The sequence below is a fragment of the Triturus cristatus genome, chromosome 2_2 (genome assembly GCF_964204655.1).
Source record: "Triturus cristatus chromosome 2_2, aTriCri1.1, whole genome shotgun sequence".
Classification (NCBI taxonomy): domain Eukaryota; kingdom Metazoa; phylum Chordata; class Amphibia; order Caudata; family Salamandridae; genus Triturus; species Triturus cristatus.
Genome location: NC_140582.1, coordinates 1,071,778,848 through 1,071,795,699, shown reverse-complemented (window position 1 = coordinate 1,071,795,699; position 16,852 = coordinate 1,071,778,848).

The following is a 16,852-nucleotide window of genomic DNA, read 5'->3' as shown; positions in this document are numbered from 1 at the left end:
ACATCTTCCAGCCACTCCTGGACATCATTGGATTACCTTCTCCATTCACGGTAGGGGAGGACAGTATCGCTGGGTCTCCAGAGGAACCGCCTACCACATAACATGCCCGATCTGCCTGCCCAAGCCCATCGCTCAACTCTGAGGACCCTCACGATGACTTTCAATGGCAAGCAGTAGGAGTCCAGCAGTAGCTGGTAGATAAGGTACTGGCAGGATGGAGACCATCACAGGCAGCCTAGAGGTAGTCTGTAGGTATCTCAGTCCCAATGAGGACACCTCTGAGGCAATCAAAGGCACCTACCCTTTGCTCCATAGGCTGATATTGCTGGTGCCATGAGGCAGCTGCATCAACAGCCCTGCCAATGTGACATCAGTGAGGTAGCAAATCAGCTGGGGGCAATCTACACCATCCTCCAATCTAGGGAGTGCAAGCTGTACTCCTACATTGCAACAATGGGTGTCTTCCACAGTGATGTTGAGAAGCCATCAGGCCCTTGTCAGCACTGTGCTGCCTTCCTTCCTGGCACAGACAAATGCTGGTGGGAAAGGGGAGTGTTACGTTTCAATGGGGTGACCCACACAAAACTACTACCAGACCAAGGTCTGTGTGAACAGTACAGTGAAGAGTAGGGCAATGACATTCACCACTAATTTCTTTGTGTGATGCTCTAGTCATATTTAATCACAAGTTTTGACAAGCATTGAATGCAAAATATAAGATAAAACATATTATGGCAACGCAGTTGCTCCAAAGAAAATTACTAAAAATAGTATTATATGACAGTGCTCTCAAAGTTTAAGAGAAAGAAAAGTGTGGGATAGGAAGTGTTAGTTCAGTGGGTGAGGGACAGGAAAAAGGTAAGGTGACATGTATACATTTTTATACATGAAGTAGGACCTTTTTCAGCCTAGCATAGGTCAACTGTTCCTTAGATAAAAGACAATGCTCAATTGTACATGTTATTCATCACATTTAGTCTATTGAGCCTGTATCAAGGTTTGTAAATGGTCTACGTTTCGACCCCAAAAGGAGAGGGTGGCTTTGGTCCTCACGTGGGGGTCTTCTTCAGGACGTGGGAAAGAGGAGCACCTGAAGATGGGGGGAAAAAGGGTTTGAGGAGCAATGCTAGTTGGAACGAGGGGTGAATCCTGAGGTAAGTTAGGAACCTACTTGTGAATAGGACACGATGAGTGTGTGTCAGAGGGGGACAATGCTCCAGAGTAGCATGTTGTCCGAAAGTGAGGTCATCAATCTCTCACAGTAGGGAATTAATCCAAGGAAAATCTGACGAGGGAAGAGACAAGGTCGACGAACTTATGATTGCACCACAAAGGGATTTAAGGGTTGGGGTATGGAAAACAGTGTGCGTGCGGTGCCCATCGTATGGAAAAACATTCGCCTGTTTTAAATCAATTGCTCAACGGTGGACAGTGAAGCCGGGTGAGAAGGGAGACAAATTCACCCTGGAGTAAAGGATTAATTGTTTGGGCCTCACACAGAGCATACATAACTGTGTGGTAAACGGAAGTATGCGCAGGGTGTTCTAATTCTGATGTGAGCCAAGTGCTCGTGATCAAGCAACGTGCGATCAATCCTGGATGTGAAACGAGAACGGGTGAAACGGACTCCTGAGCGGCATGATCGGAGCAAACGGCATCTCGATTCGAGGGAGCTGGGGGGGTTACGAGTTAAGAGAAAGGTCTGATTTCTATGAAAAACATGCTTGGCTACTGGAAGGCGGCATATCCATATGGGGGAGCCGGGTGAATTCCGAGTTAAAATTAACAAAATCACAAAGGTCTGAATCCTATGGAAAACATGCTTGACTCGTTGAAAAAAGGCGTCTCCAAGTGAGGGAGCCGTGGGGATGAGGGCAAATGACACCAGAATGAAAGGGGTCTGAATCCTGAAGTCCCATTCTGGACTGGGGGAAAAAGCTTACCTCATCCGAGGCCGTCCGGCTCGTGAATGGGCGCGGCTGTCAGATCGTCGGGTAATGTAGGACTGACAAGCCTACGTGCAACACGTGGTGCAGCCGCTGAGTGCTGCGTTGGGGGCTCGTTAAGAGGGAACCAATGAGCAAAGGGGAGAGGATTGTTACATGGGAAAGTGGGAAGTGACTTCCAAGGCAAAAATTGTCGGGAAACGAAACGGTATGAACAGACCCTTCTTAAACAATGTTAAGGACAAAATTAAACAGTGAATAAATAGATAGTAAAACATGTCAAATGGTTTCCAGTAGAGCACGGGGCAGTATACGCCAAAAGGAACCAACATAAAATTATGACATTAGATGTTTTCGTCAAGCATATATTGTATGCACAGACTCTTGTAAACAGAGTTATGGACAAATTTAAAGGGTGAATAAATAGATAGTAAAGCATGTCAAATAGTTTTCAGTAGAACAAGGGGGCGTTATACGCCAAAAGGAACCAACATAAAATTATGACATTAGATGGTCTCTGCTGATATTACGAATTAGCCTATGGATGCATAAATAATGGCACTTGAACAGACATAGTTAGTAGCACATGCATAATAAAACCACATAACTCGTTAGTTCGTATAAAGGTGACAGGGATGGTATCGTCAAACATACATTGTATACAGCATCTGTATTAGTGAAGCACATAAGTAATGTTCATAACAAATGGGTGTCAGAATAGATGTGTCCTTTATTCAGTTGCTAGACCTGCCAGCTGGGCATTAGTGCCGTCTTGTTCATTGAGTCCATTTATAACAGTATCTAGAAGGTACATCCATTTGCATTCTCTAAGGTTCAAAATGGGTCCCAGGTCGCACCCCGTGGGCCCACAGAGATCTTTTCGATGACTAACCATCTAATTGATTCAGGTGTGTGTGCGTGTTCGGTGAAATGTTCCACTAGGGGAGCCCCTATTGTTTTACACCAGATTCTACTACAATTCTGCAAGATCCTTTGTTTTATTTTCTGTCTGGTTTGTCCAATGTATAGCTGGTCGCACGGGCAGATGATTGCATATATGACATCGCACGAGTTGCAATTTGTGTGGGCTTTGAGATCTAGTATGTGTTGTTTGCAGTGGAATGTTTTAATTTCAATTGACATTCTGCAAGCCTTGCATTTGGTGCATTTGTAATGTCCCACAGCTTCAGGCAGGTTCCACATACTTTGGATAGTAGGTGTCGGTGGGCTCTCCAGGAATGAGCGAACCACACGATCTCTAATGTTTTTGGCTTTTTTGAAAGCATGCATAGGAGGTTCCTGGATGTCAAGGTAGTCTGAGATGAGTCCCCAGTGGCCATTGATGATTTTCTTTATGTCATTGCTCCTGGTGCAGTAAGTAGTGACACATATCATCTTGTTAGTGGTTGAAGGACGCTGTTTAGGTGTTAGTAGTGTCTCTCTGTTATTAAACCACGCCCTTTTGCGTGCTCTTTTTACAAGTCACTTTGGATAGCCTCCTTCCATGAGGCGTGTAATGAGATTGCCCAACTCGTTGAAGAAATCCTCCTTATGTGTGCAGTTCCTACGAATCCGGAGAAACTGGCTGAACGGAAGGTTGTCACGGAGACCTCGTGTATAGTGACTCGTATATCTCAGTAAGGTGTTGCGTTCAGCTGGTTTCCTAAAAAGGGTGGTGTAGAGGTGGTCTTCAGCTACCTTGATGCTAATAGCTAGGAAATCGATAGAGTGTCTGTCAAAATACATGATGAATTTGATATCATCAGAACAAGTATTGAGCCACTCGAAGAAACCTTGAAGTTCCATCTCACCTCCTGTCCAAATAAGAAACATCATCAATGTATCTTCTCCATTCGGTGACGTGACTGACGAATGGATTAGTTGTTGTGAAAATGTTTTTTTTTTCAAATTCGTCCATGTAGAGTATCGCCAGGTCTGGGGCAAAGGCCGCTCCCATCGCTACTCCTTTGCTTTGAATAAAGAATTTGTTTTGGAAAATGAAGAAATTGCTCATCATGGCAACTTCAAGTAGCTCGAGTATGACATCAGTAGGAACATTGGTGGGTTTTGGTCTTCCTTCAAGGGCTGATCTCATGGAATCTAATGCTGGTTGCTGGGGAATACTCGTAGAAAGTGATACGACGTCGAGTGTCACCAATATTTGTTTAGTAGGATCGAAGTACACATCATCTACTAGGTTGATAACCTGCATGGTGTCTCTAAGATAGGTCCTTGTGGTCTCAGTGAGTGGTTTCAGAAAAAAGTCCACATATCTGCTCACTGGCTCGACACATCCAGAGATAATATGTCTTCCAGGAGGCTTTTGCAAGTCTTTATGGACCTTGGGCAGGGTATAGATGGTAGGGAGGTGTGGTTGATTGGTATTGAGGTATTCGTATTCTTTGTCAGAAAGAAAACCTGATTCTCTCCCTTTCTCTGTGATCATTTTGATCCTTTTGCTGATATCTTTTGTGGGATCCTTTCTGGTAGCGGTATAGTTGATACCGTCCCGCAGCTGCGAATAGATGTCAGCTTTGTAATCTTCCGTGTTCTGGATCACGATGGCGCCACCCTTATCCGCGGGTTTAATCACAATGGTCTTGTTGTCCTTTAAGGTATTGAGTGCTTCTTTCTCTACCTTAGTGATGTTGTGTTTCACATAGGTTTTTGTGGCACATGTCTTCATGACATCGCGTAGTACGACGCTTTCAAATGTCAGGATTTTGTGAGACACCATATGTGAAGGAGGCATGAACGTAGATGCTGGTCTCATCCCGGTGTTGGATGTTGATATAGAGGGTGGCGAGTGTCTGAAGAAGTGTCTTAGGCGTACCTTTCTGGGCAGGTGGAGGCCACTTTCATGGATACTAACAAACAACAATTATCTACCAGTACAATAGAACAAGGGTGCATATATAAGTGGCTGGCACCAGTGTGTGTCCCAGCACAGCCATTAATAGGTACTAGGAGGTGACAAATCTATTTCTACTGTACATGTAGCATAACTTACACACACAGTGATACATTAGGAGATTATCTGTGTTGGGCTGTGCATCAATTCACACAAAGACCACTCACAGTGGCCAAAGAATGTTGAAGATTCCTTAAGTGACTTAATTGCAACATAGACTGACTCTTGTTCATAGGCATCTCACAAAGTTACAGATATCTACAAACAATGCAGGGAATTGCTACATCATGTACTTAACTCAGCATAAGCAACTATGGCAACTCTTACACAGGAAATTATTATGCAGTTGTTTTATGAATAAAAATAAAATGCTTACTCACTTAAGTTACCTTTCCTACACTCACTTACACTATCTAAACTGTGCATATATTAACTTAACCTATCTATCCTACACTAATGTACCTTAACACTAACTTAACCTACCTAAACTTAGCTATAACTATGCTATATATTTGACACAAATTACAACATCAGCCCCCACCACCCTTAACACATATAGAGTGACACAATACAAACATCAACTACACCTATACATAAACTAACTACTAATGTAACCTAAACAAACATATATATATATATTTATTACCTACTGGCGGTCGCCAGTAGGTAGTTATAGTTAGGACCACGTTTCCATAGGAAATCTGCAACATTCTATTTTGAATAACTTTGGCGCCGGTCGACGAATCCTCGCGAATTTTTCAAAATAGGTGGGGCGCTACGCTCCGCTCCTACCCTGAAAGTCTCGGGGGGATTCGTCAAGCGGGGGCTGAGCTAAAAGGGGGGTCCCAAAACGCATTTTTCCCATGCATTTTTCCATAGGACCTTTAGACAGGGCTAGAGCCCGAACGGCTGAACAGAATTACTAGAAATTTGGCAGAGAGGTAGTCCTCAGGTCAAGGAAGTGCCTTTTGTAGGTTTGGTGTAAATCTGTTCAGTAGATTCTGAGAAAATAGCCTTTAAATCAATATATATATCTGAGCCAGCTTACGGTGCGCTTACGGTACGCTTACCGTACGCGTACGGTGGCGTGCGCGAGCGCGATTCTGATTGGCTCTTAGATCTTAGTAAACATTCGAATCGGCCGAAACCAGGAAGCGGCGGCCGCCATTTTCTCTCTCGCACTGAGAGTGATGTTTAAAATATAAAGCACAAAAACATGTAAAGGGGCTGTTTAGACAGCTCCCACACACATAGCAATGTTGAGGGAGTCCCCAAAGATCCCCCAAGGCCAAAAACTGAATTTTTATTTTTTCGCTAATTTCGGCGATTACGCTTACCGTACGCGTACGGTAAAAAATTAAAAAAAAAAAAAATTATCCACACTCTCCAATTGTGCATGCAATTGTGCATGGCTTCTTAAAGATGAGTTAAACTAAAATATTTAAAAAAAAAATAACAAAAAAAAAAATTATCCACACTCTCTCCACCCCGTGTGCAAATGGTGCCCGAAGGGCACCATTTGTGCATGGCTTATAACAACTATGAAAAATTAAAATATTACCTTTCAAAACGAAGTGCATCATATGTCCTCCATGTGCCCACCGTGCGTGCACGGCACTAACTGCGAAAAGTGGGCGCGCGGTGCGCAAAGCGCACCGCGTGCTCACTGTGCGTGCACGGTGCGCGAAGCGCACCGTGCGCGCACGGAACGAACTGCGTTAAGTGGGCGCGCACGCCACGAATGGCGTAAAGTAACTTAGCATTTAAAAAACCGTACAAATTCACTGAAAAAACCATAGGTTTCACACACGTTATAGTTAGGAATTAGCATTTAAAAAACCTTGCAAATTCACTGAAAAAACCATAGGTTTCACACATGTTATAGTTAGCGGAAATTTTACTGATAAAAAACCAATGAAATTCCCCCGTTATAGTTAGTGCAGGCAACTATAACTCACGCGACCACAATCTTCTGCTGATGAGATATGTGTCTTTATGAAAAAAAAATATTTGTAATATATGTATAGCTAACAAGCATTTGCAATGCAATAGGTCTCGCAATTATGCAAGTTTGAGCTATTGGCACTGTAAATGACAATGCCTCTTATTTATGTTTTTGTTTGTAAAACATAAATAAAACGCATTGTCAATTACAATGCCAATAGCTCAAACTCCCGTAAATGCGAGACCTATTGCATTGCAAATGCTTGTTTAATTTCCCTCTGTGACAACCCTCTCTTCGTGCCTATTTCCTCCTTAATTTCTGGGGTTGGGCACACACTGAAACACAAGGCAAACATGAGCAGGAAACAAAGAAAGGACACGCACCGACATGGGAGGAGGTGGAAGAGATGAATGCTTTAATAAACTGCTCCAAATCTGAATGTATCCGCACACAGATTTTGAACGGATCTCGGAGACCAGCCAATCCTAAACATTGATACGAATGATTTACGGGGAATCAAAGGCCAATAGGGGTACAGAAAGGCCAAAATAATGCCTGCAGCGATGAGTGCCACAAAGGAGATTCACGATGCCTTTGCGCTGCCACGAGGAAGATCCTCTCCTGGCCCCACCCACATGGTGGCAGTGTTCAGTAAGAAAGACTGTCTTTTTAATCAATTTCACGCTCTTTGGTGTTGATTAGAGCGAGATACTCTTGGGAGAAGGGACCGAAAACAACAGACTGAACACCTAGAGATAAGTGTTTGCTTAATATGGATGTGGCCACAACGCTTCATTCTTTTGATGGAAGTGCTGGCAACAGTAGAGGCCTGATGCGCTCGTAACAAAGGCAGAGCGATAAATGAGAGACACGCTCGTGAGGAGACGCGAAGTCTCTGATAGTAGCACAGTGTAGGCACGAGAAGAACGGCACGGGCAAATGCGCAATAGAAGGTGGCGCGAGTTCTGAGATGAGCTGTGAGGAGTGCGCGGTCTTCGAAGACAATGCAGAGCGTGGCAGACGGCAGGCACAAGCACTCATAAGGCAGTTGGTGGCATACGCGCGAGGCGAGCGTAACCGGCAGCTTGCTTGGACTAATAAAAAAAAATAATAATAATTAAAAAAAAAATGCAAAACAGCAGCAAGGCAAAGTGGAGGTTAAGCAGGGCAGCAGAGAAATGGCAAACGGCAGGCACGAACAGTTGAAAGGCAGTTCAATCAGCGCATGGCAAACGCGTGAGACAAGTGTAATGGGCAGCTTGCTCTAATTAAAACAAGACAAGCCCGGCGGAGCGTGGCGCGCGCGCTTGGCGGGGGCGGGGGAGCGCATTCCAGGTGGGGGAGCGGACCCTTTGAAGTGCGATGCCAAACAAATTGCATGGCGGCACGATGCGCGTGATTGTGCGCGTGCTCGCCATGCAATCCGCTTTTGGGAGCACTTTTAAATCCCCCTTACAATAGTCTCGCTTTGCGATCGCTTACGCGATAGCAAGGCGAGACCTAAAAACAGTACGGGACAGCAAACACTTATGCCTGGGAGTGGGCTGCATGCAGTTGTTTGAAGTGGGCATGCAACCCACTGAGTTATTTTACAAGGATTACTCAAGAATCTTTGCAACAAGCACAATCAGCGACTGAGCTACTATGCTTACAAATAATGCTCCACAGCAGGCACATTAACCCTCTAATTTTTTTTTTTGTGATAGGAACCTATCACCACAGATTATACACACAGATTACTCCAGTAAATGCAGTAACACCTGACCTACGTTACCAGTATCATACCCACAAACCGTCGGAATCTTTCTAGCAGGTTCTCTGACCCTCTAACACATCTAAAAAGTCAATCAATCTGTGATCATTTTAGAAAGCCAGAACAGATACGCCATCACCTTTTGATTTGTAATTTATTTGCAAAAAGAATGTTTGATTTCCACCTGCGCTTCCCTTGGCCCTCATAATGAACCCCTAAGGTGGTGATTTATGACCTGAAGTAAGAATTGCACTGACTTTTTGTGAAAGGAATAGTATTTTTAGAACCAATCCAAATCGCAATCCTACTTGTCGCATCAATATTCAAGAAGTCGTTTGTAAAGGGTGCCTCATTACACCTGGATGCCATAACAGGAATGGTGACCTGCTGGGGTCATCAGACCACAATGTTGTGTCCACATTTTAATAAAGAAAACTTTTTTTTAATGTAGACCATTTTCCTTAAAGGAAATGGGACTACATTTAAAAATAAACATTTAGTATGGGTTTCTTTTAATTCAAAAAGGGAAAGGGGTCCAAAAGGGATCACGGGCAATTCTCAAATAAACTTACAAAAAATAATAAACTTTTCTTTTTAAATTCAGTCATCCATTGACCCTGTTGTTCTTGCTAGGATCGATAAACAGAAGAACATACTAGCGATGGGTGGGTGGGTGGGTGGATGGATAGATGGATGGATGAGCGGACAGACGGGTAGGTGGGTGACTGGATGGATGGACCGGCGGACAGACGAATGGATGGACTGACAAACATGTGGGTAAGTGGATGGATGGACAGACGGATGGATGGACAGACGGATGGACGGACAAGCGTATAGGTAGGTGGGTGGGTGGATGGATGGATGGATTGATGGACGGACAGACAGACGGATGGACAGACGAGCATACGGGTAGGTGGGTGGGTGGATGGATGGATGAATGGAGGGACGGACAGAAGGACGGGCGATTGGGTACATAGATCACCAAATGCAGGTAGGTATATAGGTAAGAGGCAGACAGGCAAATAAACTGCCATGCAGAGAGACAGACAGCAATCCCATCCATGGAGGGGGGACCGAAGAGGGGCCTGCAGGGGACGTGTCTGATCATAGGAACGCACAACTCAACGCTGAGCTGGGTGAGGGGCGCGCATCGCGCAGTGACACGGGAGGGGGCTGAGACCTGTTCTGAACAGACCGCTCCTTTGAAAAGGATGAAAAGACACAGAGCTAATAAAGGGCACACACAGTAATTGAGAGAAATGGGAAAGTGGCGGAGCCCCGGGTCTGGCAGAGATCCCATAATGAGAACCGTATGTCTTCGACCCCCCGCATGTGACCCCAGGGTCCCTGAGGGCCGAGGCTGCGAGCACACCAAGTCCCAGGGATGAAAGAGCCTGTATCCCGGCCTTCCTCCCTGCCCCTGGACAGCTCTGGCGAACGCAAACAGGTGTGGGCTAAACAAATGACAAATGACGAGGCCGAGGCTGGCCTGCAGCACAGAGGCGTTTCTATCAGCGGCGGCTGGCAGCGGAGGGAGGGGTGCTGCAGGGACCTAGGCACCGCACGGAGAGGTGTCAAAGACGGGTCTCAGTCATACGGTGAATTCAGGCACAGGGAAATGCAATGCTCTGTTAAAGGTTAAGGAGAATGTGGCCTAACAACCAGAGCTGCCGACTTTAGAACTGGGGAACTGGTTTCGAGTCTCGGCGTCCCCTCAACATCCTGTGATTCTCGGCAAATCACTTATCTCCCAGAGCCTACAAACATGAATGTGCCGTTGTGTAATGTAATTGGTGCGCATGCAAAGCGCTCCAACACCTTCAGGTCGAGTTAGCGCTACAAATCTGCAAAAAAAAGATTACACCGTTGTTAGGACCTGGGAATGCTGGTGTGAGAGCAGTCATTTACTGTTCCAGCCAGGAAGGAAGCCATCGGAGGGCTACAGCTGCAGAAAACAGTCCCCGAAACACATCTGTCCACCAGAGCCACGGCGCGAGGGTGGGTTTCACTGGCACGCTTTTGATTCTCGGCAAATCACTTATCTCCCAGAGCCTACAAACATGAATGTGCCGTTGTGTAATGTAATTGGTGCGCATGAATGTGCCGTTGTGTAATGTAATTGGTGCGCATGCAAAGCGCTCCAACACCTTCAGGTCGAGTTAGCGCTACAAATCTGCAAAAAAAAGATTACACCGTTGTTAGGACCTGGGAATGCTGGTGTGAGAGCAGTCATTTACTGTTCCAGCCAGGAAGGAAGCCATCGGAGGGCTACAGCTGCAGAAAACAGTCCCCGAAACACATCTGTCCACCAGAGCCACGGCGCGAGGGTGGGTTTCACTGGCACGCTTTTGATTCTCGGCAAATCACTTATCTCCCAGAGCCTACAAACATGAATGTGCCGTTGTGTAATGTAATTGGTGCGCATGCAAAGCGCTCCAACACCTTCAGGTCGAGTTAGCGCTACAAATCTGCAAAAAAAAGATTACACCGTTGTTAGGACCTGGGAATGCTGGTGTGAGAGCAGTCATTTACTGTTCCAGCCAGGAAGGAAGCCATCGGAGGGCTACAGCTGCAGAAAACAGTCCCCGAAACACATCTGTCCACCAGAGCCACGGCGCGAGGGTGGGTTTCACTGGCACGCTTTAGGCAGCAGTGCACCAACTGCGATTTTTAGCCCGGTGCATGCAATAGAAAAGAAAAACTAAAAGTCCTGACATGCCCCTGCGTGGTTAGTGCTGGAGGCTGACAAACTAGGTCTGCTGAGTGACGCGGCCGCGAAAGTGAAAGTGATCCGGAGGGCGCGCGTGCACGTTCACGTGCACTGTAGCTTTAGGCCACGGCAGCACTTTGAAAAAGCCTGTTTACAAAATGTCTCAGCCAGATCAGCGCAAGCGCTGAATCAGACGAGACCTAAAAATGTATGGAAGAAGACATGGGCAAATAAGTGTCTAAATACAGTATTAGCATCAGCAGAGGATTGCGGTCGCGTGAGTTATAGTTGCCTGCACTAACTATAACGGGGGAATTTCATTGGTTTTTTATCAGTAAAATTTCCGCTAACTATAACATGTGTGAAACCTATGGTTTTTTCAGTGAATATATATATATATATATATATTTTTTTTTTTTTTTTTAAGGTCTAAACATTAACCCCCCACCCACCAAAACCTTAGAAATATAGAAGGAAAATAGAAAAACATGTACCTATAGAAGACAGTACACAATCTAAAACCTAACTAACCTATACCTAACCTATTAACTAACTAACTATGACCTACCCTAAAAAATTACTATAATAACATTGGGCACGATTCACAGAACTAACTTAAGACAAAATCCTATACTTACTACTTTTGGTATTCACAGAAGGCATTTAGTAGTAGTAAAGTTAGGATTTTGTCTTAAGTCTGTCTTAAGTCTGTCCTACTACTTTTGGTATTCACAGAAGGCATTTAGTAGTAGTAAAGTTAGGAGTTTGACTTAAGACAGACGTAAGACAGACTTAAGACAGTCTTAAGACAAACTTAAGACAAACGTAGGACAGACTTAAGACAGACTTAAGACAAACTTAGGACAGACTTAAGACAGACATAAGACAAAATCCTAACTTTACTACTACTAAATGCCTTCTGTGAATATCAAAAGTAATAAGTTTAGGATTTTGTCTTAAGTTAGTTCTGTGAATCGGGCCCTCTAAAACCATTGATAAAGCTATATTAAAATGTCAAATAAGTTGGGAGAACTGCTCCATGGCCTCCTCAATATTTCTCATTCTGGCATGTGAGCTAGCCTGCTCCACATGAATTACCTCAAGTTTAGCATTGACCTTCCTGAGTTCCCTTATCATGGTGTAGTGGAACACAAATTATCTTCTACGGTGCCTCCTGACCAGTGTAGGCAGACGGCGTGTGGCTGCACGGGTAGCTGGTGTTGATTGTCTTTAGGGTGGCTGTGGCTGGCTTAGGCCTGCTCTGTTCTTGCTTGGGCCTGTTCTGTACTGGTGTATGCCTGCATTGTCCTGGGCAGTGGCAGATGTTGGCACTGAAGGTGTGATTGATTGAGGGATGTTCCTCACATGGCGCTAATGATCATAGTTTGCACAGGCAGTACATGTACATGACTTCTGTGAGAAATAGTCTGAAATTGTAACACAATCTTGTATACCTGACCAGACCAATACCAGCAATAGTGAAAGATATATGGACAACATGTTGTCACTACATAGACATCACCTACTTGAACAGGGAAAACAGGTTCAAGTGCCATCTGTATGGGTGCACAAAATGTAACAGTACTCACAATAAGATAGATACCATATCATAGAAGACAAAAGTTAACATTCATGAAGATGTCCTGATCTACAATTTGACACATGGGCCTGCTTACCCAAATTTGGGATTTAGAGTTGCGTCATGCAAATGTGCTGATCATTGATCCTCAACATAAGTGTAAGTGGAGAAGGTGATACGGTACAGGCAGTGTGGCTCGGCTTTGCATACCCCATCTGGAGAATCACAAAGATGCACATGTTGCTGGCTTCACTCACTGCGTCAGATAGTAAATAAATGGATAGGGGGTTGTCATGTACCTCACATAGACCATGATTAGGTAACATTAACAACATTTACCCTCAGGCAATTTACGGAAATGTAACCATTATCTCCTGCTTCAGACTAGTAGGGAAAACCATGAGGAGTCATACTTAAACAGGCACATGTGGACACATCATCCCAAGCCATGCATCATAAAATGAACATAGCATATCAGTAGTGTGTTTCTGCTTGTCGGACTACTGAGTTTGCCTAATATGATACATGGACACTTGCTCTATAACTATGATGAAGGCGCAAGTACCACTGAGGCTGGATCACAACAGACATACTTCATGCTAGGCCAACATACCAAAAATCTAAATGTTCCATCCTATGATGATTAAACACATGAACAGACTCACATTTAGGCATGTCATTTGTTGTCAGTCATGGCCCAAAGACATTACTTAGGAAGTTGCAGGTCCATCACATAAAACATATGCTGCAACTACCATATTCAAATGTGTTTAGGTAGTGATGTCAACCCAAATGCCACTGGCAATATATATGGCACGACCTCACATGCCAAAATCAGACGCACAGCCTGCAAATGAAATCTCATTCTTAACAATAAACCAATGTTCATCCGATAATCTGTGTTTAATGCATTTAATTTTATTTTGTATTTTCAATTTTATCCATAGTTTATCCATTCACTCACAAGGCAGTGTTATTCCACATTCTTTCCCAAATGCCACTGACATAAATGTTTACATTTTTCTGCTACAATTTTTTCATACTGCTACAGGGACAGTTCTGCTTTCTACAAACATATTCTATGTAACATAGCAGGTATGTTTGCCGCACCTTTTTGGTCAGTGAAACTGAAATAGTTCATTAGGAGATCGCTAAAGCATGTATCATGTCTGAACCTGTGATGCAGCATTTCAATGGAACATATGTGACGGACTACCCTTCCATGTTGGAGTGAGATCTTTTGTGTCGAGGTGCCCAAAGCAGTATAACATAAACAAACATTTTAAAACCAAAGAAAAATTAGCTGTCAAGAATATTTGGCTGCGGTATGTGTTAACTACGGTCCAGGCATGTAGTCTCTTTCTGAATGTATTCTTGTCCTGTAGCTGAGAGAAAAACTTTGTTTAAGAATTGGTTATTTGAAGGAATACTGCTCTTTCAATGCTCCTTGCCCATGCTTCTTTGGTGCCTGTTCATTGGTTGGCAATCCTAAATAGTCCCCTCAAGATTTGTTTGTTTTTTCTCTATCTGCACCTCGATTCCCAGCCAACAGGGATTGTTCAGGGAGCCATTCGCTGAGGCATGGAATCTCCAGCAGAGTTTGACACAAGCACTCATTCTTTGCAGCTTTTGTTTTTTTAAACCAAATTCAAGCTGGACCTGGACTGGAGAAGTTGATTTTGGCAATCAAAAGACTGCTTTGTAGGCATTAGTTTGTACCAGATTCAAAGTGACCATTTCCTCACCGTGCATAATCTCCAATCTGTGTGCTACATTTGGAATAAATTGGCCTGCCATTGTTGTTAGCAGGTGTTTAAGCGAAGGGCAGCTAAGTTTATTTTTCATCAGCTTAAATGCAAATGTTACTGAATGCGCTTCAGACCGTAACACGGCCATGAGTTGTTTGAAGGATAACTGGCACTCCATGTTAATACCCAGATACTTATATGAGGATGCAACCTCAACTTGTTTGTCCTTTATTGACCAGGTGAATGATTTGTAGATTGAGTCAATGAGGGGGACCACTTTTGTTTTACTTGGGTTCAGCTCTAAGCCTTGCTGTTCTATGTAACCTGCTAGTGGGTTGGTTGGCTCAAGATGACAATGCTGTCAGCGTATTGTAAACACAAACTTTTCTCTGTTACCAGTTTTGGTGGGTGACTTTCCACTTGTGTCAAATAAAGTCTAAATCGGCAAAGTATAAGTTGACTAGACAAGGGCTAACACACACCCCTGTTTGAAGCTGTTCATTGTGTAGATTTTTTTTATGTTACTCTGCTGCCATTTCCAACTTTAACCTGGGCTCATGTGTCACTGTACAGTGCTATGATTGAATTTAACAGTGTTCCTGGTATACCTCGTTGTACCACTCTATCAAAAGAAGTTTTAAGGTCAATAAAGCATGTAAGCAGACACGATTTATACTATATAGCCTTTTATGCTAAGATGGTAAGGACTGGCAGGTTTGTAATTGGGACTGAATCCTTGCATGTAGGTAAGGTTAGGGAAACTGTGGATATGTGTAACTGGCACCTAGTGGCATGCACAAGTAATGTGTAGTCAATGTTAGAAATCCCTAGTTGAAGTGAAATTGTGCTCTCTGAACTCCTTCACAATTTTCCTGTTCTACCTTGTAATGACTTGGAATCACCAGATTGTCAATATTATTGACACTGACAGAAATTGCTTTCAGTAGACCCCAAAATCTAGAGTAGACTGTCCAGGCAAAAGGAAATGGTTATTTCAAATCTGTATTATTCCATCTTTTTCACAATCGTCTCTGAAGGTTGGATCACCAACCTTTGATTTCACACAAGTAATCACATAAAAAGTGTTCAATAATGTACAAAATACCTCCTGCATCAGAGGTCCCTCTTGAAGGACGCAGTATCTTGATAATGCCGAAGCAATCTGGTTGATATGCATTGGATTGGTGCCACTAACTGATGTTCGTGTCCCGTATGCAGGTTTCCACTCACAACATAGAGCCAGGAATCGGGTTACCGTGCTGGGAGAGAAGACGCGCCGCAGAACTAGAGCACTCGTTACAATACATACCCCCTCCTAGTTCGAAGAACTTAAATAGCACCTGATGCCACAGTGGAAATGCAGACTGATGAGAACAAGGCCACAGTAATCCCAAGTGGAAATGGGGATGACATACTTCTATACTGGTATCATCAGCAGCAACACCACTACCTGCCCAAGTTACTAAAGTCACCTCCATTATAGCAGCGTCACCTGCGTTCTCATCTACTCAATCAAGCTAGATAGACTTCAGTCCTGTGAACCCGCCAACAAAGGTCTTCAGCTAGAAGATCCAAGAAAACCATCAAGGAATAGTTAATAGTGACTTCTGATGCTAAAGGTGGACTACCAAGTACCTCTGAATTCAGGTGACTTGAACTCTCTATGCTGAGAGTCCAGCAGAGACATATGAGAGCTATGTGTAGAAATCTAATCATGATCGGTTTGACTCATTCAGTCAGTGAAATGTCAGAGACGGGAACACGGACATTCAATGAAATGTCTGAGGCTGTAATTGCTGTATGAGTGGCTGCACATGACTCCAAAATGCACAGATGTCATCAACACTATGTTGAAACCCATCTTTAAATCTTTGGGCAACCAGTAGAGAGATGAGCAAGTGCCACAGCTAATCTGTTTTTATACATCAATATACAATCTAAGAGGGTCTATTGTGCTGGAGATGTTTCTGAGATGTTTCCTAGGCACTGCTTCAGGTAAACTCTTCATTGGAAGAACTCCAGAGGTCTACGAAAGAAATGATGGTGGCTATTCCAGCTGAGTAGAGTGAAGGGGCATGAAGCCTAAGCAACACTGGGGGGAGATTTGACAGGGAGAGGGGGGGGGGGGGTCTTTTGATTGTGTTACTTTATGGTAATGGACCACTCTTGTGGACGGTCTGCATTCTTGTACGGACGCCTTGTGAGAAGAGAGATATGCCGTTGAGCTCCGATTGGCGGGCTGACCGATTCACTACATCCT